The following is a 26,813-nucleotide window of genomic DNA, read 5'->3' as shown; positions in this document are numbered from 1 at the left end:
AGGTTTCATGGGGGAAGGAATGATCACCGAAAAACTGTGATAACAATTTACCAGTTGCATTTGGAATTCTCTTTATACTCTGTGCTTAGCCCAACAGACTGGATTTTCCCCCGACCAATTAATTTGGCGCCAAATGAAAACGACAACCTATTTGCAGGGAATAACAATTATATTTGACAATTCATAACATATATGTACAACTAGTTAACAGAAGAGGTTTATAATGATAATATAAAATAACATTCACCTGAAATTTACCTGTATACAACCTGTGAAAATGAAAGATGGAAAATTTTTAAATTTGGCACTAATGTCATACGCCCATCCCTATAATTTATTCCTTTTCTATCAATATTTTAAACATCAGTTCTGTCATGGATTTTTTAAAGTAATAAAAATATTAGTGAGGACCATAAGATTTTCTTGAGTATGACATCCAGAGAATTTGTTTCGAAAAAAATCAACAAAAGACAACCACTGATCATTCGGTTTCTGACCTAGGACAAGTGAAAAAAATGTAGCAGGGTTTAAATATTTTACCATACCTTCACCCTAACTAATAATTTTCAAAACCTGTTCTATGACCCTCCAGAATAACAATATAGACCTATTTTAAACCCTGTTCTACTTGGCCCCCAACATTGTTACATACAGCAGTAAAGACCTATTTTTCAACCCTTTCATAATGGTCATATTATCTGTACCATCCTGTAGACACTACACGACTGTACTCTTTTATCCCTGATGGATTATGTATCAACATATGATATTGTTCCATAGATCACTCTTTTGGGGATACCAAAGATTGAATTAATCATTTTATTACTGTAACCTATTTCCAAACCAATACTCTAATACAATTACAATTAATTAATTAAATTAATTTTATCTGATGGAATAGAGGTCAATCTATAAATCACTTTGATGCTATTTTTTCTGGACCTTATCATGAAATAACCAGGTTAATATATAGATCTGATAGCAACGAATATTTAAGCAGTAATGCTTCTGTTTGGAGTCTTTTATATGTATCTTGTATATGTATATTGACAACTTATAAGTGCATAACTGTCAGTAAGTTTTAAGAGGACTGGAATGACGAAACCGGTGTGATTGAAGTTATAACATCAGTAAAATAATGTGAGAAAGATTCACATTTTTCTCTATCTAACACTTTAATATGGTAGGCCAAAAAATATACTGTGACAAAAGAAGATAAAATTTGTAGACTTATTTGATGCTAACATAATTAGTTCATTTGACGGTCATTCCCTTCCTCCATTAGTTTATGTTACAGTTACAATTTTTGCTTTACCATATCTATCATATCTATAGACCATAAATTTATTGAAAAAGTGGTATGAAATGTGATACAATATATATAAGAGGGTACTTTTGTAAAATTTCTGAAGACTGCCTAAACAGGCTAAGCTTTCACCATGAGGGAAAACATTTTATCTCTGTTTTCATTTTTAGAGTGATTTAATCATTCAAAAGGTTACCATCGATTACAATTTGCTTTTTCTGTAGATCTTATTTCTAAAATTTTATATTTAATCAAAATATACAGTATGACAATAGCAATATAATGCTTATGGTTATTTTTTCCATTGACTCAATTTTTTTAATTCAACAAATGTATATTTCTGAAAAATTACAAAATCAATGTAAAATGTTATACAAGCTTTTTATCTGACTATGAATAATTCTGAAAAATTGTCCAAACTTCATATTCTTTAACAATAAAACCAAAAACACTAATTTGAGAGGCAATTTCAATCATCTAGGATAATTGATTAAATATTTGTAAAATTACTTTAAATTAGGAACTAATTTCTTTGTAAGTTATGAGTTTGGATTTATTTACATCCCTGTATATTATAAATGATAAAACACAAGTTTTAGAATTAAAAACATAAAGGTAAACATAAAATTAATAAAAGAACCGAGTTCCAATGTCTCTGGCCTTTTGTTTATTTAAGTCTACACGGTTGGCCACTAGTACAATGCCCCAGACTAGTAAAATTTTATTTGGACTAGTAAGTTTTGAAATACTTTGTTTAAACACATAACAAAAATATCACAATATTGGTTTAGGACTAGTTGTCAGGAAAGTTTTTGGTGCAGACTGATTTAATGTTTCCAAAAGGCATAAATACATTTAAAATAAATATGGAATGTCTCCAATGGAAACAGATGATGCCCCTGCTTGCATATTATTTAAATTAATAAATGGACATAACTGAAGAACAAGAAAAATGATGCTTCCCAAATTTGTACTTGATTGGAGTTTTGTGGTAATAAATATTGTGTACAGTTTCGTAACATTTGGTTGAGGCAATTTCTGTAGGAAAATAAAAACAAAAAAATTCAGCAATTTTTCACTTAGTAAAGGGGCATAACTCTAGAACAGCATAGTGACACCTCCAAAATTCAAACTTGATCTGCATTTTGTTGTAATATGCATTGTGTATTAGAATATTTAGCAAGTTTTCCATTTGTAAACTTTTTCATGGGAAATCATTGCTAGCACTGTATGCAGTCATCACTATTATTCAGTACAGGGTATTAAATTTAATCAGTTCAGAGTGTTAATTACAAATAAGAGTAATTTAAAACCAACTGTGGAATTTTCGTTTTATAAAATGTATATATGTTTAGTATTGAAGAACAAAAAGGGTAAATAACTTGGGACCAAAATAAATCAAACCTTTTTTTATATAACGATGTTTGCCTCTCATATTTTTGAATTTTTGCATCCTTTGGTTTTATCGGCAGCAGTCCTTTTGCGCCATTACTGTTTTTCAGGGGTATCATTTGCGCCAAATTTTGTTTTCCAAATGTATCAATTGCGCCAATATTCGGAACTCATTTGCGCCAATTTACCTGTACACATATCTATCATAAATATTGGTGATTAAAATTTATTCTCATTTTGGCAAAAAAGTATCAAATGTTTGGAGGTATTTCATTATGAAGATGAGCATCAGGAGAGAAATGACTCGAATTGCAATAGACAGTCCATGTGCAGAGAGGGAAAAAAATTATTGCCTTGCTGAATATTATATACAATATTTGCCAAAAGAGAATAAAATAGAAGCTTTGGAAGATTATGTTTTAGCCACATATGTTGATGACACAGTGCTTTGTTCCCATCATCCTTATGGGCTGACGTACCAGTAATGAAGCAGAACCATTCCACAGGAATTATTATTAACTGTCTTGTGTATTTCATCCTTCAATGTTTGTGTTTTTGGACGATAAAGTGAAGTTACAAGCTACTACATACATTAAATTGGCAAGTAACCATTCAGCAGCAGTAAGAAGAAAGTATTTTTCAGAAAAGGAAATGGAAAAAGTCCGAATAAAGGAGTAGGGAAGTAATTTTTCTTCTAATTGGAGCAATCATATGTTTTATTTTTGGCGTAAATGATACCAAGTAATTTTAAACCTGGTGGCGCAAATGTAACATTGGAGAAAAAAAGTTGCGGAGCAAAAGGACACATTTTTGGCACAAACGCATCTCTCCTGTTTTATCCATGTATTGCCATATAAAAAATGTTATCGCTAACTTTCTACTTTTATTTTCATAATTTTATTACATATAGTTTATCTAGCCATATTTGAAAATCCCTGTAATTTTATCATATTTTTTCTAAACAAAAAGTAGCCAAAATAAATGTTAAAACTATGAAAAATCTAGAGAGAATCATTTGCCGCCAAATTTTCAATGGCTTGAAATATTGTACCTTGAAAACAAGCAAAGACCCTTAATTTTTTTCTCCTATTTTAATCGCTTTTTTTTATATAACTATCATTTAGAGCATTCTATTAAAAGGCCTGTTATTTTCAAACAGAGAAGCAAACATACTTAAAATCCCCTTGCATGAGGTGTAAGCTCCTTTATTTTTACAGTTTAAGGCCTATTTATACTTGAGATAAAACTTCTATGTAAGTTTTTTCATTTATTTTCATTTTTTTTATCAATTGTTATTGAATTATCATTTCTTAAATTTTAAAGAATAATGCAAAAATCTAGAAAAAAAAAGGCTAATAAAGCCCCCTTTTTCAGTGGAGCTCCAAAATTACTCTCTTTTTAAAATTGATATGATTTTAAAGTGTGAAGTAAAATCAACCCCAAGAAAGAATACCCAAGGGCCTTCCATTCCCTTTTTGCTTAATCTTTAATTCAAGAAGTAATTTCAAACTAAATTGTTTTTTACAAATGATGAATATTAAATTTAACAAAACTACAGATTTTTTAGCACTGAACTAACAAGCACAAATGAACTAACTGTAAATGAAAATTTGAATTTGCTAGGGGAAATATTTTACATAATATTTCCTTGTAGATTGGAAGTTAGGTTGTATTATCAATCATATAAATAGACTTTGTTTTGAAAAACGTCTAATCCTTATTATTTTATTAAATGAGGCTAAAATATTTGTGTCACTTAAAGTTCTAAACAAAGAAATAATGGACAAAAACAATCCTTTCAAAACTGATGTTTAAATAAATAACGGACACAGTCTCTTTCAATCAGATTAAAAAGCAAAATGTCTTTTAATTCTTTAACAGATAAGTTTGTATTGTCCTAAACGATAAAGCATTTTAAATATTGGTTATGCCTTTGTTAAACAACAATCCCGTTGAGAATTTTACTAAAGAGAACATCTTACCTTTTAAAGTTTTTTCTTGCGTGCAATCTGTTCAATAAACAACTGCGAAGTGTGCTAAGACGATCTTTAAAGTCCCACTGGGTTATATAGAAAGGATGTCGATCTAAAAAATTGAAAGTAAAGACTTGTAATGAACCCAACGTTGATTACAAGTTTGTCAATCAAAAGCATTAACAGTATCAACCCATCTACATTTCCTGTAGGACTCACAAGCATAACGAAAATCAATAGTAGTAAATGTTACGTTTCTAGAAACACAGGTGTGACGTACCAGTAAAGACAACGTCACACTGTTTTCAGGGGAAACAGATGTTCAATAAATTAAGGATTTCTAATAATAATCGACAAGTTTCAATGTTGAAAAACACAAATCTTTTTTGTTGAAAGAAACTTTTATATATATAAACTTATTAACGTTACAAAAGTTTAAATATATACTTAATACCTTTCATCAAAAATCAATTACATAAATAAATATCTGTAAATAAATATAGCAGGCGCCTAGTATGATAATCTTATTTTAAATTTAAAATCAAGCTACCTTCATTGTCATATACAAATAGTGATAAAGATTTTAAAAGATGTTTTCTTCCTTACTGAGTTATTTGCAAAAACCTTCCATAAAATCTAAAATGGACATTTGAAAATGCATAGAATGTCATGGAGGAATCTGACTGTTTATCAGGGAAGGTACAAACATGCATCTTTTTTTTACAAAGTTACTTACGAGTAAAAACATTTGCAATTCATGAACAATTCAATATAATTTCTGATAAATTTTAATTATAATATTTTTTGTGGAAATAGTCGCATGTGTTTATCTGTACAATAAAGTGTCAAATAAATTGCACAGATGTGCACAAAGAGTTAATGATTACAGAATAGCAAAAATAAATTAGCCTTTTTTATGAGATATTCACATTATAACAATTATCCTAATGATGTCCATATTTGGTATTTACAAAATGAAATGTCTGCAGTTCACCAAATATGTCTTTTAGTGGAAATCTCATTAAAAGCATTTTATTTTTTTAGATCAATACCCTCATATGATGTAACAATTTTACAGATTTTTGCACAATTGTTCATTTAAGCTTTTCTATCTGCTTCATAATAAAATTGGTTTGATATAATTACTGAAGTAAGGCTAGAAAAAAATAACCAGGAGAGTGATTGATTGATTTTTGGAGTTTAAGGCCACTTCCAGCACAAATGACTAGTTTATGGCAGCCAGTTTGGGATGGTGGAAAGGTAGAGTGTCCAGATAAATATATGATGTTCAGAAGGGAAAATCCCCAATACTTGTCACTTAAGATTGGAGTTGAATACAACTGTCACATGTGGGTTTGAACCAGAAGTGGATCCAGTATTTTTTTAAAAGGGGGTCCCAACCAAGGAGAACAGAAGAAAGGGGTGGGGTGTTCCGACCATATGTCCCCATTCAAATGCATTGATCTAAAAGGCAAGTTTTTCTACTCATATAGATTTTGGATATAATCATTTTGAAATAGTATTTTTAAAGAAGAAGATTTTTCAAACTTATCATATATCTAACTGAAGTTTGGGTCAAGAAGTCTTTTGAGCACAATGTACAGACTTTACTGATAAGATGTCTATGTCCCATGTCAGATGTTAAATATTATCTCATCAAGATATCTTTTCAGATTCAAGTCTGAAAGGGAAGTTTTTCTACTCATATAGATTTTGGATATAATTATTTTAAAGTTTATATATATATATATACTTCTTCTCTTAAAGAAAAGAAAAAAGTATCTATTTTAGTAAACCTTTTAATCATCTGATTCTGAGATAGTGCCCAAAGCAGTGCACAAAGCAGAATGTAAGTTCATTTAAATCTTGCACATCTCTCTTCTCAACTTAATCTAATTTTATATTTCTGCATGAAGGAAATGCTGAAAGGATTATCTTAAGATTATCTGCTTCATTTTATGTAAAACATTTGATACAACTATTTATATAACAGAACTATATAAAACTCTATGTTAAGCCTTTACCTTTGCATAAAAATCTGTATTTTAATTAAGTAAATAGTGAGTAAACTTTGAATACAGAGAAAAACACACCAAAAAAACCAAACTTGTGTTTAGTTGATATTATTACAGTTTATGATAAGGGTCAATATGTAGGCTACAGAGGTCCCTTACATGTCATTCTATGAAAATGCAATTTAAATCATTGTGCCACTCTATTAAAGAGAGTTCTCTTGATTTATGTAACCTTTGCATAGCATTTTCTGATGAAGGTGAATTTGCAAAGTGTTCTCTGATTCAAATAAAGTTTGTATTAACTATGCCATATAGGTACATCAAAATAATCTGTTATGAATTTTAGATCAAATCATATAGATGAAGCCAAAGATTTTGCAAGTATTACTATAGTAATTTGAAAATAAAAATGCATGAAAGTTATATAAATAAATAAATATAACAATTTTGAAATGACCACCTACGCCTTCTTCAAATTAAATCCTGCACATATACACAATACATATAAATTCGGTATTAGTTTCAATGACAATGTGGATTTTAAATTCCAAAATTTATTTTTAAGTCATCCTTATTACACAATCATGTAATAGGCATTAAAAATGTCCAATAATTGAGACTCCATTTTAACCTTACCGTGTCAATATAGTTTATATGCCTCCTGTATGAGCATAAAAGCTTTAAAAATATTATTCTTATTACATTGTATTAAACAAAAGTAAAATTATACAAATCTTCATTTCTAAACACTCAAACTCACACTTTAGCTAGGCTAATACCATGTATAAATAGCAAACAGTATCAACAAAAGAATTAATAAATAAATAGAGACAAATATTTAACCTTACCACAAGTTCATTGGCTCATCATCCCTACAAATGGCAGTATGAAATATATTCCATAAAAACTATGAATTTCTGATTAGACTGTTCAAACACGTCATATAATTGTCCATGGCTCAGTCGTCCCAGATATATCTGAAAGATCAATTATTAAATCAGAATTAAGTATTAATATCTTTTTACATAAGGTCCAATACCTGACCATAATACATTTCAGAATGTGATGATATTTAATAGAATATATTACATACGTAATAATATACACCAGATGATAATCTATATTATGAAGCAGGATTATAATGTATTATTAGATTTAAGATAGATTATAACCAGATCTTTAAATTCTGGTTGATGAAATAGGATTATATTGCATTTCTAACCCTGTACAAACATGAAGTATGAGATTACATTGGAAAATTTTGTCAACAATTATTTGGTCAATATTTGTAACTGCTAATCTTCATAGTGCCATATAATTCTCACTGTCCATGACAAATGAAATGGAATGGTACAAATTTGAAATCATTAATATTAAAATACAATACTTTTAATTCCTTTTGATTAAATCCGACATTTTGCTGGAGGGCTATATGGATGCAGATGAGATAAGCCATTAATGGCACATAATTATATACATGTGTCTTGTGATTCTACTTTTTATCCCTATATCTAAATAGTGTTGATTATTTATTATTCATGATATACCAGTTTTGGTGGATTTTGTGGGTATAGATCAACCATGAATTAGAATGTTCACTGAAATAAACAATATGTATAGGCTTGTATTTAATGCAGACTTTGACATAACTACCAAAATCAAGTTCCTAATCAAAGCGCGAAAGCGCTGTAAAGGCAGTTAATTACAGGTTGTGTGTATTTCTAGTCCAGTTATATCATTATCTTCCATAGAACAGAGGTGGTTTGTAGTATTTAAGATTTAGAGTTCTCTTGTACCTAGTTCACCTATATCTATAGTCTACTGTTTACAGTATATTTTCTGTACCTCGCCATGAAATGCATTTTTATGACATAAGAACTTTTCCTTTTTAATGTAAATAAAACTATTTTTAATTATTGATTATATACACATATTCAATTACTCCTATCCTATGAAAAATAATTCACAAAGATTGACTAGTCTCCGTTCTGTGTGTATTGCTAGAACATCAAGTAACATAATGGTTAATGTACATAGTAACATGTCAACTCTTTTGAAGACAGAACTTTTTTAAAATTCTCCCTCCAAGCAAAATTATTTTTCAGTATAAACATGATAAAGTTATCTACCTGTATTAATGACCTAGAGACTCTCAAGAGCCTGTGTCGCTCACCTTGGACGGTCTATGTGCATATTAAACAACGGACACATATAAAATGACAAAATTGTGTTTTTGATGATGGGGATGTGTTTGTAGATCTTTCTTTACTGAACATTCTTGGTGATACAATTATCTCTATCTATAATAAACATGGCCCAGTATTTACAGTTGAAAATATTTTTTAAAAATTAACCAAAAATACAAAAATTTATGAAAATTGTTAAAAATTGACTATAAAGGGCAATAACTCTTTAAGGGGTCAACTTAAAATTTTGGTCATATTGACTTATTTGTAGATCTTACTTTGCAGAACATTATTGCTGTTTACAGTTTATCTCTATCTATAATAAAATTTAAGATAATAACCAAACTCTGCAAAATTTCCTTCAAATTACTAATTTGGGGGCAGCAATCCATCAACGGGTTGTCAGATTTGTCTGAAAATTCATGGGCAGATAGATCTTCACTGAAGAGACAATTTCACCCTATGTCAGATTTGCTCTAAATGCTTTGGTTTCAGAGTTATAGGCCAAAATCTACATTTTACCTGTATGTTCTATTTTTGGCCATAGTGGCCATTTCGGTTGGTTGACCGGGTCTAACCACACATTTTTTAAATGAGATACCGCAATGATGATTTTGGCTAAGTTTGGTTAAATTTGGCACAGTAGTTTCAGAGAAGATTTTTTGTAAAAGTTTATGGACGACGAAACCAAGTGATGAGTCAGGTCAGGTGAGCTAAAAAGGAGTTTTTAATCAAGGTAACAATGACATCTGGTGGCCATAAAAGCTGTCTCATTAGCATTTTAACCACTTCCCATATTTGCTTTTAAGACAATAGAAGAAAATTATTCAATGCAAAAACAAAACTTACTTGTAAATATGAAATTCTCTTTACAGTATGAGTTTTTCTCATTGTTGGAGATTGTACAGTAGTACAGTCCTGTAACTGCTTATACCCATTTCTTATCCCCTTTAGTTTGATAAACTCACAGAATATCATATATTTACACTGTGCCACATCTCCTTATTTTTATATGCATTACAATAACATGAACAATTGTAATTCAAATCTATATATCAAAGCAAAATGAATTTCGCTACTTTCATTCATGCATCCTTTGGAAAAATATAAGTTCTAAAATGACACAATATATGTTTATTTATATAAAAATAATATTTAGTTTTCGACTCTTAACAGGTATAAACAAGAATGTGTCCCCAGTACACGAATGCCCCACTCGCACTATCATTTTCCATGTTCAGTGGACCGTGACATTGGGGTAAAAACTCTAATTTGGCATTAAAATCAAAAAGATCATATCATAGGGAACATGTGTACCAAGTTTGAAGTCGATTGGACTTCAACTTCATCAAAAATTACCTTGACCAAAAACTTTAACCTGAAGAGGGACAGACGGACGGACGAACAGACGAACGGACGCACAGACCAGAAAACATAATGCCCCCCTACTATCGTAGATGGGGCATAAAAATGCACAGCTGTGTCATGATTTGTGAAATCTGTGCTGAAAACATAGGCATTTATGGTGTTTGAGTAATTCCATCTGTGAAGCTCAACATTAGCTCGTCAGTTGGTGGTGGACAGTTATAAATCTTTCCTGCAGGATGAATGTACATCTGTTCAGGAAAACCAATTTCACAAATCAAAACTTTCCTCTAGATTTCTCCTACAATATTCATCCAGTTTAGTTCTTTTGGTTTAACGGGACACCGTCCTGATTTTTAATTTTGTAAACCATTCAGTCTCTTGCTTACAAATGGTGCATGAAAATAGGATGGGAATGCATGGCAGTAGACAAGTCTCTATAAAGTGGGTATGTGCCCTGAAAAAAGTTTTATAACATTAGCTTTTTTGAAACTTGTGAAAGACTTGTGCAACACACATACCTAAATAACTATAACATAGGTGGAGAGCATCATTCATGTCAATGTTTTGTTCCTGTTTACATTGTCGTTGATATTTTTCAAGAAAGCCCGAGGCATAGCTCATGAATTCTTGTCATTACAATCGAAATTTACATAATGACTGCTAAAATAATTATCAGTACAATATATCTCTTGTAGAAAAACCTTACAATTGTAGTATTAACCAAAAAATGTCAAACAGATGATATTGAATCGTAATCCCAAAAGTTATGACGTCTTGAATTCACCCCCCTTTTTATTCTAAAACGATAATTGCGGTTGCAAACAGACTTTGGTTTACTTGCATGGCGATTATATAAATAACAGTATATATTTCTTAAAGAAAATAAAGTTTTACCATGAATAGTTTCCTGAACGTAGTTGTTTTCAGTAAAATGTGCCTTGCAAACAACAGCTGATTGATATGGGTTCTACGATTGCATCGCACATGACAATCTACGTTTGAGCCAAGGCGTTGATCCAACTTTTCCTTCTTATTAAGTCATTTAGAAATGCAAGTCCTCCTCTTAAAGACACTCAGGTACACACCAACAAGGACTAGGCATCGTTAATTGTGTGATTGTTTTGCAGTGCAAAAACGGAAGTTAAGGACGGAACTGACTGGTTTCACTAATAAGAGACAAGAAGAATTTTAGAGACAAACAGCGACAAGAAGTTTAATTTAGTGACGAAGCGACAATAACTAACAAGGGACAAGCGAATCGTAATTCTCTCACGAGGCTATTCTCATTTGAATTGATAGGGTGAAGCTACACCTATCAAATATGTCCCTATGAAAAAGAAGAATTTCACTGTTGAAAGGAAATGATATTGCATGGTTTTGATTCAATAAATTCTTTAAAAGGAAATTGATTTTTTTTTGTTTTGATGGCCAATTTTTAGCGTGTGCATAAAATATATTTTTTTTTATATCTAATAAAAACTAATCCCTTTCTTCTTAATAAAAACATATTTTTATCTATCAATGTGCAGTAATATAAAATATGTTTTATAACCGCCCCTATAATAAACTAGAGGCTCTAAAGAGCCTGTGTCGCTCACCTTGGTCTTGTGCATATTAAACAATGGACACGGATACTTTCATGACATAATTGTGTTTTGGTGATAGTGATGTGTTTGTAGATCTTACTTTACTGAACATTCTTGTTGCTACAATTATCTCTATCTATAATGAACTTGGCCCAGTAATTACAGTGGAAAATATTTTCTAAAAATTAACAAAAATTTATGAAAAATGTTAAAAATTAACTATAAAGGGCAATAACTCCTTAAGGGGTCAATTGACTATTTTGGTCATGTAAACTTATTTGTAGATCTTATTTTGCTGAACGTTATTGCTGTATACAGTTCATCTCTATCTATAATAATATTCAAGATAATAACAAAAAACGGCAAAATTTCCTTAAAATTACCAATTCAGGACAGTAACCTAACAACGGGTTGTCCGATCCATGTGAAAACATCAGGGCAGATAGATCTTGACCTGATAAACAATTAAACCTTGTCAGATTTTCTCTTAATGTTTCGGTTTTTGAGTTATAAGCCAAAAACTGCATTTTACCCCTATGTTCTATTATTAGCCGTGGCAGCCATTTTGGTTGATTGGCCAGGTCACGCCACACATTTTTTAAACAAGTTACCCCAATGATAAATGTGGCCAAGTTTAGCTTAATTTGGCCCAGTAGTTTCAGAGAAGAAGATTTTTGTAAAAGATTACTAAGATTTACGAAAAAATGGTTAAGAATTGACTATAAAGGGCAATAACTCCTTCAGGGGTCAACTGACCATTTTGGTCATGCTGACTTATTTGTAAATCTTACTTTGCTGAACATAATTGCTGTTTACAGTTTATCTCTATCTATAATAATATTCAAGATAATAACCAAAATCAGCAAAATTTCCTTAAAATTACCAATTCAGGGGCAGCAACCCAACAACAGATTGTCGGATTCATCTGAAAATTTCAGGACAAATATTCTATTTTTAGCCATGGCGGCCATCTTGGTTGGTTGGCCGGGTCACGCCACACATTTTTTAAACTAGATATCCCAATGATGATTGTGGCCATGTTTGGTTTAATTTGGCCCAGTAGTTTCAGAGGAGAAGATTTTTGTAAAAGTTAACGACGACGGACGACGACGGACGACGGACGACGACGACGACGGACGACGGACGACGGACGCCAAGTGATGGGAAAAGCTCACTTGGCCCTTCGGGCCAGGTGAGCTAAAAATAATGCATGTTTTTTTTAATATCTATGGGGAATAAGTTGTTGCAATGACATTTTTTTTATTTATGTATAGTCGCTATATAATCTTCTTGACGCTTCTTCTCGCTAAATTAATTATATTGTCGCTTCTTATCGCTATTTTAATTTTATTGTCGCTTTTTGTCACTTTTTGACGCTTCTTGTCTTTAATTAGTGGAACCCTATTCAGGAACGATAATTTCATATTTTACATAACTGAGACCGAAATAACTATAACGTCATACGGCTTCACCTACAGAAATACTTTAAATTGTATATTATGCAATATAATTCACGGTCAGTCGACTTTTAATTATAATATCATGTTATATCAACGAGTGAAATGATTTTAAAATATCTTTAGATCGCAAATAGTACTCGAAATTGAACGGACCTCTTTCCACACGGAATTCGAATAATGATAGTTTGTAATCAGATTGACTGCTTATAATGCAAAAGACACGTTAATAAACAGATTTTTAAAACGAACAATACACACTGATCGTTTCTTTATTTCCCAATGTAAATGAAAGGAACAAAAACCAATACATACCACAAAAAGTAGAGGAGAAATTGAAACATTTCCGGATCTATTTCTTGCAAAATGACCCCCAGCAAAGATTAGCGTAAGGAAAGATGAACCTCATGACTTGAAAGTCAGGCCTTAAAGCACTGCCCTTAAAAACTATAAGTTTGTCACAATCCAGAAATTGGTATCCACAAAAATAAATGAATCAATTATGTAACTTATTCAAATATTTTTAGACATGAATCCAAAATATAGTCTTCAACTGGAGCAGGGAAAAAATAATAAAATAAATACAATTTGTTCTTTTTGTAGCCATAAACCAGATGCTCCACAGGGTGCAGCTTTATTGGACTGCAGAGGTTGAACCCTGAACGGTTGGGGCAAGTATGGACACAACATTCAAGCTGGATTCAGCTCTAAATTTGGATTGTGATTAAATAGTTGACACAGCATAGGTTTCTGACACAAAATGAATGTGGTCTAATGAACTTAAAATTTTTTGCCTTTGAGCAATTCACTATGCTGTTGAATATTAATCCTCTCAAAAAAATATTTGAAGAAATTTTATTTTTATTTATGAAATCTGAAATGAGAAAAATTGACCCCCCCCCCCGCTTCCCCCTCCTTTCACATCCTCCTTTCCCTTATTCCAAAACAACTGATCTCAATTCAAATTTCTAATGGAGTTTGCAACAATAACTACTCATTTAAATACATCTTAAAATAATATCAAAATGTAAAACTAGAGGCTCTAAAGAGCCTGTGTCGCTCACCTTGGTCTATGTGAATATGAAACAAAGGACACAGATGGATTCATGACAAAATTGTGCTTACTTTACTGAACATTCTTGCTGCTTACAATTATTTCTATCTATAATGAACTTGGCCAAGTAGTTTCAGTGGAAAATGTTAGTAAAAATTAACAAATTTTATGAAAATTGTTAAAAATTGACTATAAAGGACAATAACTCCTTAGGGGGTCAATTGACCATCTTGGTCATGTTGACTTATTTTAGGTCTTACTTTGCTGTACATTATTGCTATTTACAGTTTATCTCTATCTATAATAATATTCAAGATAATAAAAAACAGCAAAATTTCCCTAAAATTACCAATTCAGAGGCAGCAACCTAACAACGGGTTGTCCGATCCATCTGAAAATTTCAGAGCAGATAGATCTTGACCTGATAAACAATTTTAAGTCATGTCAGATTTGCTCTAAATGCTTTGGTTTTTGAGTTATAAGCCAACAAGAATGTGTCCACAGTACACGATGCCCCACTCGCACTATCATTTTCTATGTTTAAAGGACTGTGAAATTGGAATAAATTCTCTAATTTGGCATTAAAATTAGAATGATCTTATCAAAGGGAACATGTATACTAAGTTTCAAGTTGATTGGACTTCTACTTTATCAAAAACTACCTTGACCAAAAACTTTAACCTGAAATTTGCACTATCATTTTCTATGTTCAGTGAACCGTAAAATTGGGGTCAAAACTCTAATTTGGCATTTAAATTAGAAAGATCATATCATAGGGCACATGTATACTAAGTTTCAAGTTGATTGGACTTCAACTTCATCAAAAACTACCTTGACCAAAAACTTTAACCTGAAGCCAAAAACTTTAACCTGAAATTTGCACTATCATTTTCTATGTTCAGTGAACCGTAAAATTGGGGTCAAAACTCTAATTTGGCATTTAAATTAGAAAGATCATATCATAGGGCACATGTATACTAAGTTTCAAGTTGATTAGACTTCAACTTCATCAAAAACTACCTTGACCAAAAACTTTAACCTGAAGCCAAAAACTTTAACCTGAAATTTGCACTATCATTTTCTATGTTCAGTGAACCGTAAAATTGGGGTCAAAACTCTAATTTGGCATTTAAATTAGAAAGATCATATCATAGGGCACATGTATACTAAGTTTCAAGTTGATTGGACTTCAACTTCATCAAAAACTACCTTGACCAAAAACTTTAACCTGAAGCGGGACAGACGGACGGACGGACGGACGGACGGACGAACGAACGGACGCACAGACCAGAAAACATAATGCCCCTCTACTATCGTAGGTGGGGCATAAAAACTGCATTTTACCCCTATGTTCTATTTTTAGCCATGGCACCCATCTTGGTTGGATGGCTGGGTCATCGGACACATTTTTTAAACTAGATACCCCAAAGATGATTTTGGCCAAGTTTGGATTAATTTGGCCCAGTAGTTTCAGAGGAGAAGATTTTTGTAAAAGCTAACTAAGATTTACGAAAAATGGTTAAAAATTGACTATAAAGAGCAATAACTCCTAAAGGGGTCAACTGACCATTTTGGTCGTGCTAACTTATTTGTAAATCTTACTTTGCTGAACATTATTGCTGTTTACAGTTTATCTCTATCTATAATAATCTTCAAGATAATAACCAAAAACAGCAAAATTTCCCTAAAATTACCAATTTAGGGGCAGCAACCCAACAACGGGTTGTCCAATTCATCTGAAAATTTCAGGGCAGATAGATCTTGACCTGATAAACAATTTTACCCCATGTCAGATTTGCTCTAAATGCTTTGGTTTTTGAGTTATAAGCCAAAAACTGCATTTTACCCCTATGTTCTATTTTTAGCCATGGCGGCCATCTTGGTTGGTAAGCGGGTCACCGGACACTAGATACCCCAATGATGATTGTGGCCAAGTTTGGTTAAATTTGGCCCAGTAGTTTCAGAGGAGAAGATTTTTGTAAAAGCTAACGATGGACAACGACAGACGACGGACGCCAAGTGATGAAAAAGGGCCAGGTGAGCTAAAAAGTACTTATCACTGAATGGTAAAGATTGTTTTAATTTATCAGTTGGTAGTAAAAGTGAATATACATTGTATATTGTGTAAAACAATGATTTCAGTTGATTCAACTACTATTCTGGACAAAGAAAGATAACTCCAATTGAAAATTTCTTGCTATTGTGCAATAATGTGCAATTGAAGATTTCTTGCTATTGCTGAATACTGTGCAATTGAAAATTTCTTGCTATTGCACAATACCGGTACTTAATATAATAATTTTGGATCCTGATTTGGACCAACTTGAAAACTGGGCCAATAATCAAAAATCTAAGTACATGTTTAGATTCAGCATATCAAAGAAGCCCAAGAATTCAATTTTTGTTAAAATCAAACATAGTTTAATTTTGGATCCTTTGGACTTTAATGTAGACCAACTTGAAAACCGGACCAAAAATTAAGAATCTACATACACAGTTAGATTTGGCATATCAAAGAACCCCAATTATTCAATTTTTGATGAAATCAAACAAAGTTTAATTTTGGACCTTTTGGACCCCTTATTCCTAAACTGTTGGGACCAAAACTCCCAAAGTCAATCATAACCTTCCTTGTATGGTCATAAACCTTGTGTTTAAATTTCATAGATTTCTATTTACTTATACTAAAGTTATGGTGCGAAAAACAAGAAAAATGCTTATTTGGGCCCCTTTTTGGCCCCTAATTCCTAAACTGTTGGGATATCAATTCCAACCTTCCTTTTGTGTTGATAAATCTTGTGTTTAAATTTCAATGATTTGTATTTACTTATACTAAAGTTATTGTGCAAAAACCAAGAATAATGCTTATTTGGGCCCTTTTTTGACCCCTACTTCCTAAACAGTTGGAACCAAAACACCCAAAATCAATCCCAACCTTCCTTTTGTGGTCATAAACTTTGTGTCAAAATATCATTGATTTCTATATACTTAAACTAAAGTTATAGTGCGAAAAACCTAGAAAATGCTTATTTGGGCCCTTTTTGGCCCCTAATTCCTAAACTGTTGGGACCAAAACTTCCAAAATCAATCCCAACCTTCCTTTTATGGTCATAAACCATGTTTTGTTTAAATTTCATACATTTCTATTTACTTAAACTAAAGTTATAGTGCGAAAACCAAAAGTATTTGGACGATGACGACGACAACGCTGACGCCAACGTGATACCAATATACAACCAAAAAATTTTCAATTTTTGTGGTCGTATAAAAATACTATTTTGTGTAACAAACAGTTAAGGCGAAGTGTACGTAATTAAACTACACAATGGATTTTTAAAAAATTTTACATGTAGATTCTGCTTGAAAAAATAAGTCGGAAAATAAAATAAACAAGAATTTGTCCACAGTACACAGATGCCCCACTCCACACTATCATTTTCTATGTTTAAAGGACTGTGAAATTGGAATAAATTCTCTAATTTGGCATTAAAATTAGAATGATCTTATCAAAGGGAACATGTATACTAAGTTTCAAGTTGATTGGACTTCTACTTTATCAAAAACTACCTTGACCAAAAACTTTAACCTGAAATTTGCACTATCATTTTCTATGTTCAGTGAACCGTAAAATTGGGGTCAAAACTCTAATTTGGCATTTAAATTAGAAAGATCATATCATAGGGCACATGTATACTAAGTTTCAAGTTGATTGGACTTCAACTTCATCAAAAACTACCTTGACCAAAAACTTTAACCTGAAATTTGCACTATCATTTTCTATGTTCAGTGAACCGTAAAATTGGGGTCAAAACTCTAATTTGGCATTTAAATTAGAAAGATCATATCATAGGGCACATGTATACTAAGTTTCAAGTTGATTGGACTTCAACTTCATCAAAAACTACCTTGACCAAAAACTTTAACCTGAAGCCAAAAACTTTAACCTGAAATTTGCACTATCATTTTCTATGTTCAGTGAACCGTAAAATTGGGGTCAAAACTCTAATTTGGCATTTAAATTAGAAAGATCATATCATAGGGCACATGTATACTAAGTTTCAAGTTGATTGGACTTCAACTTCATCAAAAACTACCTTGACCAAAAACTTTAACCTGAAGCCAAAAACTTTAACCTGAAATTTGCACTATCATTTTCTATGTTCAGTGAACCGTAAAATTGGGGTCAAAACTCTAATTTGGCATTTAAATTAGAAAGATCATATCATAGGGCACATGTATACTAAGTTTCAAGTTGATTGGACTTCAACTTCATCAAAAACTACCTTGACCAAAAACTTTAACCTGAAGCCAAAAACTTTAACCTGAAATTTGCACTATCATTTTCTATGTTCAGTGAACCGTAAAATTGGGGTCAAAACTCTAATTTGGCATTTAAATTAGAAAGATCATATCATAGGGCACATGTATACTACGTTTCAAGTTGATTGGACTTCAACTTCATCAAAAACTACCTTGACCAAAAACTTTAACCTGAAGCCAAAAACTTTAACCTGAAATTTGCACTATCATTTTCTATGTTCAGTGAACCGTAAAATTGGGGTCAAAACTCTAATTTGGCATTTAAATTAGAAAGATCATATCATAGGGCACATGTATACTAAGTTTCAAGTTGATTGGACTTCAACTTCATCAAAAACTACCTTGACCAAAAACTTTAACCTGAAGCCAAAAACTTTAACCTGAAATTTGCACTATCATTTTCTATGTTCAGTGAACCGTAAAATTGGGGTCAAAACTCTAATTTGGCATTTAAATTAGAAAGATCATATCATAGGGCACATGTATACTACGTTTCAAGTTGATTGGACTTCAACTTCATCAAAAACTACCTTGACCAAAAACTTTAACCTGAAGCCAAAAACTTTAACCTGAAATTTGCACTATCATTTTCTATGTTCAGTGAACCGTAAAATTGGGGTCAAAACTCTAATTTGGCATTTAAATTAGAAAGATCATATCATAGGGCACATGTATACTAAGTTTCAAGTTGATTGGACTTCAACTTCATCAAAAACTACCTTGACCAAAAACTTTAACCTGAAGCGGGACAGACGGACGGACGGACGAACGAACGGACGCACAGACCAGAAAACATAATGCCCCTCTACTATCGTAGATGGGGCATAAAAAAGGGGGTAACCGTTTTCGTTTATGAGATACGAGCTGTTGAAGTTAACAGCATCATACACCAAAATTACAAAGGATATATAGGGAAAATCGTAAAATTCGGCAGGAATTGTTACATTTCCAAGATTTTCTATTATATTATACAATCGATTTTTTTTAAAATTTATGAGACGATTCTAAAATGTCTAAGGAATCGATTGGTGCAAAGAAAGTCCTTAGCAACCGTGTTACTTTTCAAGCTATACCCTGTTAAAGTTGAATCTTGGGTGTAAAAAAACAAAAAACAACGACAACGTTATTGACGTCGCCGCAACAGTTACGACGCTTCATATAGTCCTATACTTGTATGAAATATATACCGTTTTGTTGGAGTTCGTGTTGCTTGGTCTTTAGTTCTTTATGTTACGTTTATAGTTGAGTTGAGGTCATTGACGTATAAAGCTAACGTTTATACGTATAGCTTTATCTGTATAGTAAAATAGCTGATTGCAGTATAATGTATTTTATACTGCACTCGTTCTATTTGAGCAGTCAAAATGCGTTGACTGTATATTTCTATGTCATATACAGTCACTGACCTGATATCACGTTTCCTCATGAATATTTAAATAGAAGTTGCCGAAATAACATTTAATTATTCATACGACCTCTTCAACCTGTTCTTGTTTCCAATGCATACAGCGATGCGTGGAACGACTCAACCTTGTTTCTTTTGCAATTATTGGAAAAACATATTTCATTTATTAATATTTTTTGTTTGCAACCTATAAATCATTAATTTGTTATGCTTATGGTTGATATTTGAGTCCATACTCAAATGATTTCGTTCACCATCGGTTTCAACAGGTAAATGTACATTTCATTGTGTTAAAAATTTCTCCGTGAGCATGATATGATCGAGGCCTTTTTAAAGGGGATTTTCCCAAATATTTAAATCAAATAAATAACGTCAACGCATTAAACAACAATTGAAAATGTTTTTTTAGATTGCAGTATAAAGACAATAATAGTGCATTGACTTGACATATCAACGATATAAGGATTCGGCTCGAAACGGGGGAAATAGCTCGGCACAGCCTCGCATTTCTCCGTTTCTAAGCCTCATCCTTATATTGTTGATATGTCAAGTCAATGCACTATTATTGTCTATGTATTTGTCTATTATATTCGGGTGCGTGCGGAGATCGCCAAGCTAGAAAACGGTTGACATTTTCTTCATTATGAACTGGAACTATTTTCGACCTTGGTGCCTTTTGTTTGTTAAAATCTAAACACTGCGACGTGTTTTCAAAATCTTTGTTCACATAAAACTTCATTTCATCAAGGTCTCTTCTCAGAATATCAGCCATCTGTCTGGCACAGGATAACAAATCAATATTTAAGTAAATTTAAGTTGTGTGGTAATTTTTAGTACATTTGGGTAAATTAATCTTATCTTTGTGCCGCATAAGCATCTCAATAATTCAACACATCCCTGAGCCACGACATTATATATATTATAAATCCAGACCGGCTAGTAACCGTTTTATAACTTTACACGTCTGAAGACGAATATTTACGTGAAATATTTTTGTATGATTTTTATTTCTGGAAATCAATCTGAAATCTACAACAGTCCTTTTCCGAAAGTCGGGCTGGACCTTTACTTTTATGTGCATTCGGGATTTACACAAATTGTAACCCGAATAATTCAGTCGTATTATTCAGCTGATGTACGAATGTTACATTTCTCGTGTGGGAGAAAATCGGGCATGGAAAGGGCTTGAATTATTTGAGTTACTCAAATTGAAACTCGGGAATATATTTCTAATTGTTCGGAATTCGGGGAAACAAATGATTGTTTTTCGGCATTACGGTATTGAATCAATATGAGAAATACCAATTATTTCTTTTAACAAATTCGAATACCAGTCAGTTTATAGGACTTCAGTTTGAAATAGGGGCGGCAATCCATTCATTTTATCCAATCAATTGAGGGGGGGGTTCAACATTGATAGTCAAAAAGCCTTGAAATATTCGATAAAAACGTTGAATGTAAATTATATATGAACTCCAAAGTCTCATATTATAAGACTAGTAAACCACAGGCTTCTCAATTCTTATATGATCATGAACTAGGTGAAAACCTAGCTAGAGCTGACCGAGTGCGAGATCCTCATGGATAATCATCGAGGTTGTTAAAACACCCCTTGCAGTAAACTTGGGTTAAATTTTAAAAAAAATCGAAATGTAATAGTCTGAACACATTTCACCTCTCATTCCACTAAATATTAAATTGCAGTTACAAGTATCACAAAACTCCCCCGACCTCTTTTCTTTAACCATAATAGAGGGAGGAGAGAAGGAGGGATCCAGATCCCGAAATCCCGGGCTTAAAAACACGAAATCCCGAGGTCCCGAATTTGAAAATAATTTAAAATCCCGACTTCCTGAAATTCGGAAATAGAATTCCCGGATCCCGGAAGGGTCAATCCCAAAATCCTGAGCTTAAAAACACCCTATCATTTTTAATCATGCACACAGGCACAATAAAAGAAAACAGATTTCGCTATATATCTCTTCGAAATTGGAATTTGTGAAAGAAGAAATGACATGTTATATTTTATCTTACATGTGTACTTTCAATTTCAATATAGTTCTAAATTTAGATTTAGTTTTCCCATAAATTGCGGACGGAATAGAAGACACCTGTTTATTTTCTGCACATGTAGAAAAAGTTGAAAACTGGGAGTTGAATGACATAATTTTTACTTATTTTAAGATAAATGTTAGAGTGAGACAACTTTTAAGTTACTGATTAATTTTTGGGGCATAATTTGTTTATTTTTTGTTTGTTTTCCGTCTTTGTTCTTCCGACTGGTAAGTGTTGCACTAGTGGTCAGATTATTCTCTTGGTATCGTCTGATATCTTATATGAATATAAATCATGTCCTTAAATTTTCAATTGCACAAAGTACGAACATTTCAACGTCTTTTTAATTAAAAAATTAAATTAATTTCTCATTAATTATTTGTAACCTATTATAAAACTTTACGTTGAGTACTGTGTTTTTCGTTCTAGACTACGGCTTTTTAAAACGATATTGTTGGGTCAATTAAGGTTTCATTTTAATTAATTTGATATCAATAGAAGAAAAATTGTTACATGTTTATTTGTTTATTTGTTTATAATTTTGTTGTGAGGCGTTTTTTCTTTCTGTTGATATCATAAACACGAAATGCCTTCTACGCGTCTAAAACAAAAACAAAAAACAAAAAAACAAAAAAAAAAAACAGTGTTTTTAAGTCAGGCTGCACACAGAGCAACGTACAGAATGCTGTGATTTCTAATTGGAGTTATTTAGATAATTTCTATGAGGTTTAAGACAGCACAGGAGTGCTTGTTGGATTCATTATAGACCGCAGAAAGTAGTTTTAAGTTTCTCTTTCGTGTGTCCTTTCTTGGAGTAAGGGAGATAACTTGCGTAACTAACGACGAACGTTTTTAATCCCGTATTCCGCTAGAGGCGTGGAATTACGTACACTTCGCCTTAAATATGCTTATCAAATATAAATTAACCAGCATTCATTAACATTATATAGGTGGTCCATCTTGTTTTCCAATTGTGCATGATGTATGTTTCCATAACATTTGATATGTTTATATTTTCAAAATTCCATAAACAATTTTCTTGACATAAAGAGGTAACCATGCATGTATATTGTATATACAGGTGTGATGGTGTATTTTACATTCAAATGTAATCCAAGTAATGCTCATGTTATGACATAAGTGAAAGTTTGAGGTAATTACTAGTAGTTCAGGCAAAATATATGCATGACCTAAACGTTTCAAGAATCAACACTAGTAAGAGGTATAATTGTCTCCAGTTTCATGTGTTGCATGAATTTGGATAAGTGTTCGAGAACAACATGCTTGGATGAAAGAATAACGAAACTGATAAGTTTCACATTTAAAAGAAATTGTTATGACATAATCTGTCAGAAATATGCCTGACATAATCTTTCACAAACTATTTTTGCTCGAACTGATCAGAATGGTTGAGGCTACATATTTGACCTGCAAGAATGTTAAATGGGAATTCCATGTTTGTCAACAATTCCATAAAATATTTACTGTAAAAATGTGAAATCTATTTAAAGGTCATATTTTCGTTCTAGAAAACATTTTAGCTTCAATCATCTAATATCTACTTTCATCAAATATGCCATTGTAAATATTCCATTTAACTCTTTTGAAATCTACAAGGATGAATTCAATCAAAGTTGCTAGAAGTAACACACAGGAATTCTACCATTATAAAGTCATTTCATTTTTTTTTTAAATACATACTTAGTCTACCACAAATTAACCCTTTAATTTTCCTGCCACTTAAATAACGCAAATACAACACTAAATTACAAATAATCATTTAGATTACTTAACTTTAAGCAATTATAGTCTTAAATTTAATTCTACTGAACATTGTTTTAACTATAACCAATAACTTTTAAAATATTATCGTATATTACCACTAATGCAAAAGGAAAAGGCCAATAACTCTTGCATTACATAAAATAATTATAATAAATCTATCTTTGTTGGAGAATAATTAAAATAAATGGGTGCATTTAGAATAACAAACCTGAATGTTGTACAAATTGACTCCACACAGAGGGCTCCAACAGATAAAGCAGCTCTCTGTCAATGAAAGATATGAATTAATCCCCTGAAAAGATCAAATCCTAATACTAAACATTGAAAATAACACTGCTGCAATTGAAATTAACACCTAATTGTTACAGAGCAATCCATTTCAAATTAGTGTTCACATTTATTTGTTTTAATTTCTAAAATCCAATTTTCACTCACTGCTGGTATTTAGATAAATTAAAATCATTATTCAGTTAAAATAAATTAAATGTGACTGTATTGAAATCAGTGCATGTTCCCTTTAAATAACTTTCCGACCGTCACAAAAGTTTTCCTTTTAATAGCTATATCATTGTAAACAAATAATAAAGCTTTCTGGTATCAATTAGCTCAACAAAAATAGTATTGACAAAGGCCAAATAAATCAGAAATTGGGTGAAAGTATAGGTAGCACTTATTATAAATTTCTTTTAAAAATAAAACAAACAAAAATTTTATTTTTTGTTTACCAATTAATAACTCAAACATCATTAAATTTAACCTACTTAGTCCTACTAACCTACTACTACTACTGATCAAGGTTAGGGGAAGGTTGAGGGCTCACAATCATGTGTAAATCAGTACTTGCCTGTACCATTTCAAGAGCCTATAATTCAGTGCTTGTCATTGTTTGCTAAATGTCCACGGTTAGGGGAGGGTTGAAGGGTCACAATCATGTGTAACTCAATACTTGCCTGTCCCATTTCAAGAGCCTGTAATTCAGTGCTTGTCATTGTTGGCTGTCTATTATACTTTTTTTTCTCCAGTATTGTTTTGTGCGTAATTCAGAACCATAGCTTTCTCAATTGACTTAATTGTTGAATAAATGTTGTCATGTCAGAGCCTTTTATAGCTTACTATTATATGGTATGGGTTTTTCTTAAAAGTCATAGGGTGTCATCTATAGTTTTTCAAATCTATGTCATCTGGTATATTTAGTGGATAATTGTCTCCTTGGCAATCATATCACATAGTTAGGGGGTTTGGGATATTTCTGCTAAATTTTGCATTGGTCCACTCTCCAAATTTTTTAGCTAAATAAGTTGATTAAGAGCAATAAAATCCAACCAAACCCAAGATCAATTTCAATGCCAAAATAATATTTTTTAAAGTTGCTTTGCCTAAAACTTTTTTATGAATGAACAACTGAAGTAAATTCCACATTGCAAAAGGTTCATTTAAAGTCAAAATTATCATTATAACATATTCTGTATTAAAAGTCTTTTCTTAGTGTTACTGAATATTTTCTAACAAAACTTTTGCATGAGAAAGTTTGAATATTCTAGGTACAATGAGCTTCAATTGATGAAAGATCATATAACATTTTACATAAAATATCAATGATAATTTTTGTAACTTAGTTGTTAGATATATAAATGTACATGTACTTACAAGTTTCTCCCCTTTTATATCATTTTGCATCTCATATCATATTCATTTTTCAAGATCTGCCTCAGACCATATTTGCATCTGAAATCATGACACTATGTACTAAAAACAAATACAGACTGAAATGTAACTACAAACTAAACTAGAGGCTCTCAAGAGCCTGTATCGCTCACCTGATTCTACTTGGGTTTTTGAAATCATATTAAAAAATATAAAATTTGGCTAAAAGTAACAACACTTGGCCAGCACCTCATAAGGAAAGGAACATTCATGCTATGTTTGATTTCATTTAATTTAAAGGTTCTCTAAAAGAAGTCATTTGTATGCATTTCACATAGGGTCCTATGTTAAGCTAAGTCCCCCTGCTGGCAGCCATCTTGGATGTTGAATCGGATACAAAGAAACAACACTTGGTCAGCACCTCATAAGGAACATTCATGTCATGTTTGGTTTCATTCCATTCAGTGGTTCTCTAAAAGAAGACATTTGTATATATTTCCCTTAGGGTCCTATGTCAAGCTAAGTCCCCCTGCTGGCAGCCATCTTGGATGTTGGATCGGCTACAAAGTAACAACACTTGGTCAGCACCTCATAAGGAACATTCATGCCATGTTTGGTTTCATTCCATTCAGTGGTTCTCTAGAAGAAGACATTTGTATATATTTCCCATAGGGTCCTATGTTAAACTAAGTCCCCCTCTGGAAGCCATCTTGGATGATGGATTGGCTACAAAGTAACAACACTTGGTCAGTACCTCATAAGGAATATTCATGCCTTGTTTGGTTTCATTCCATTTAGTGGTTCTCTAAAAGAAGACATTTGTATATATATATATATTTCCCATAGGGTCCTATGTTAAACTAAGTCCCCCGCTGGCAGCCATCTTGGATGATGGATCGGCTACAAAGTAACAACACTTGGTCAGCACCTCATAAGGAACATTCATGCCATGTTTGGTTTCATTCCATTCAGTGGTTCTCTAAAAGAAGACATTTGTATATATTTCCCATAGGGTCCTATGTTAAACTAAGTCCCCCTGTGGCGGCCATCTTGGATGATGGATCGGCTACAAAGTAACAACACTTGGTCAGCACCTCATAAGGAACATTCATGCCATGTTTGGTTTCATTCCATTCAGTGGTTCTCTAAAAGAAGTCATTTGTATGCATTTCACATAGGGTCCTATATGTTAAACTAAGTCCCCTGCTGGCAGCCATCTTGGATAATGGATCGGCTACAAAGTAACAACACCTAGTCAGCACCTCAT

The 26,813-nt window shown here is 32.1% G+C and overlaps 1 protein-coding gene and 1 long non-coding RNA gene across 8 annotated transcripts in view; both read right to left on the bottom strand.

The window, feature by feature from the left end:
• The window catches only part of LOC143048338 (potassium voltage-gated channel subfamily KQT member 1-like), a 110,788-nt gene that overhangs the window by 58,716 nt on the left and 25,259 nt on the right, over positions 1-26,813 (bottom strand). For 3 of the 7 annotated variants that reach the window (XM_076221969.1, XM_076221974.1, XM_076221971.1), the window contains exons 3-6: positions 25,550-25,627; positions 24,111-24,194; positions 7,535-7,663; positions 4,681-4,783 (exon numbers count right to left, since the gene is read on the bottom strand). The gene's annotated coding sequence lies outside the window, so the exon portion shown is untranslated. Of the gene's footprint in view, positions 1-4,680; positions 4,784-7,534; positions 7,664-24,110; positions 24,362-25,549; positions 25,628-26,813 lie in introns of those variants that run through there. The other 4 variants (XM_076221973.1, XM_076221975.1, XM_076221970.1 and 1 more) reach the window with 3 other exon arrangements.
• LOC143048337 (uncharacterized) lies at positions 9,992-13,715 on the bottom strand. The gene is made up of 2 exons (XR_012969794.1): positions 11,135-13,715; positions 9,992-10,694 (listed from the first exon to the last, which is right to left on the bottom strand). It is a non-coding gene; the product is annotated as an uncharacterized LOC143048337 (long non-coding RNA).

This window comes from Mytilus galloprovincialis, chromosome 10 (assembly GCF_965363235.1).
Source record: "Mytilus galloprovincialis chromosome 10, xbMytGall1.hap1.1, whole genome shotgun sequence".
NCBI classification, from domain to species: Eukaryota; Metazoa; Mollusca; class Bivalvia; order Mytilida; family Mytilidae; genus Mytilus; species Mytilus galloprovincialis.
Note: the sequence above shows the minus strand (reverse complement) of the source record. Positions and strands in the feature narration are given on the sequence as shown.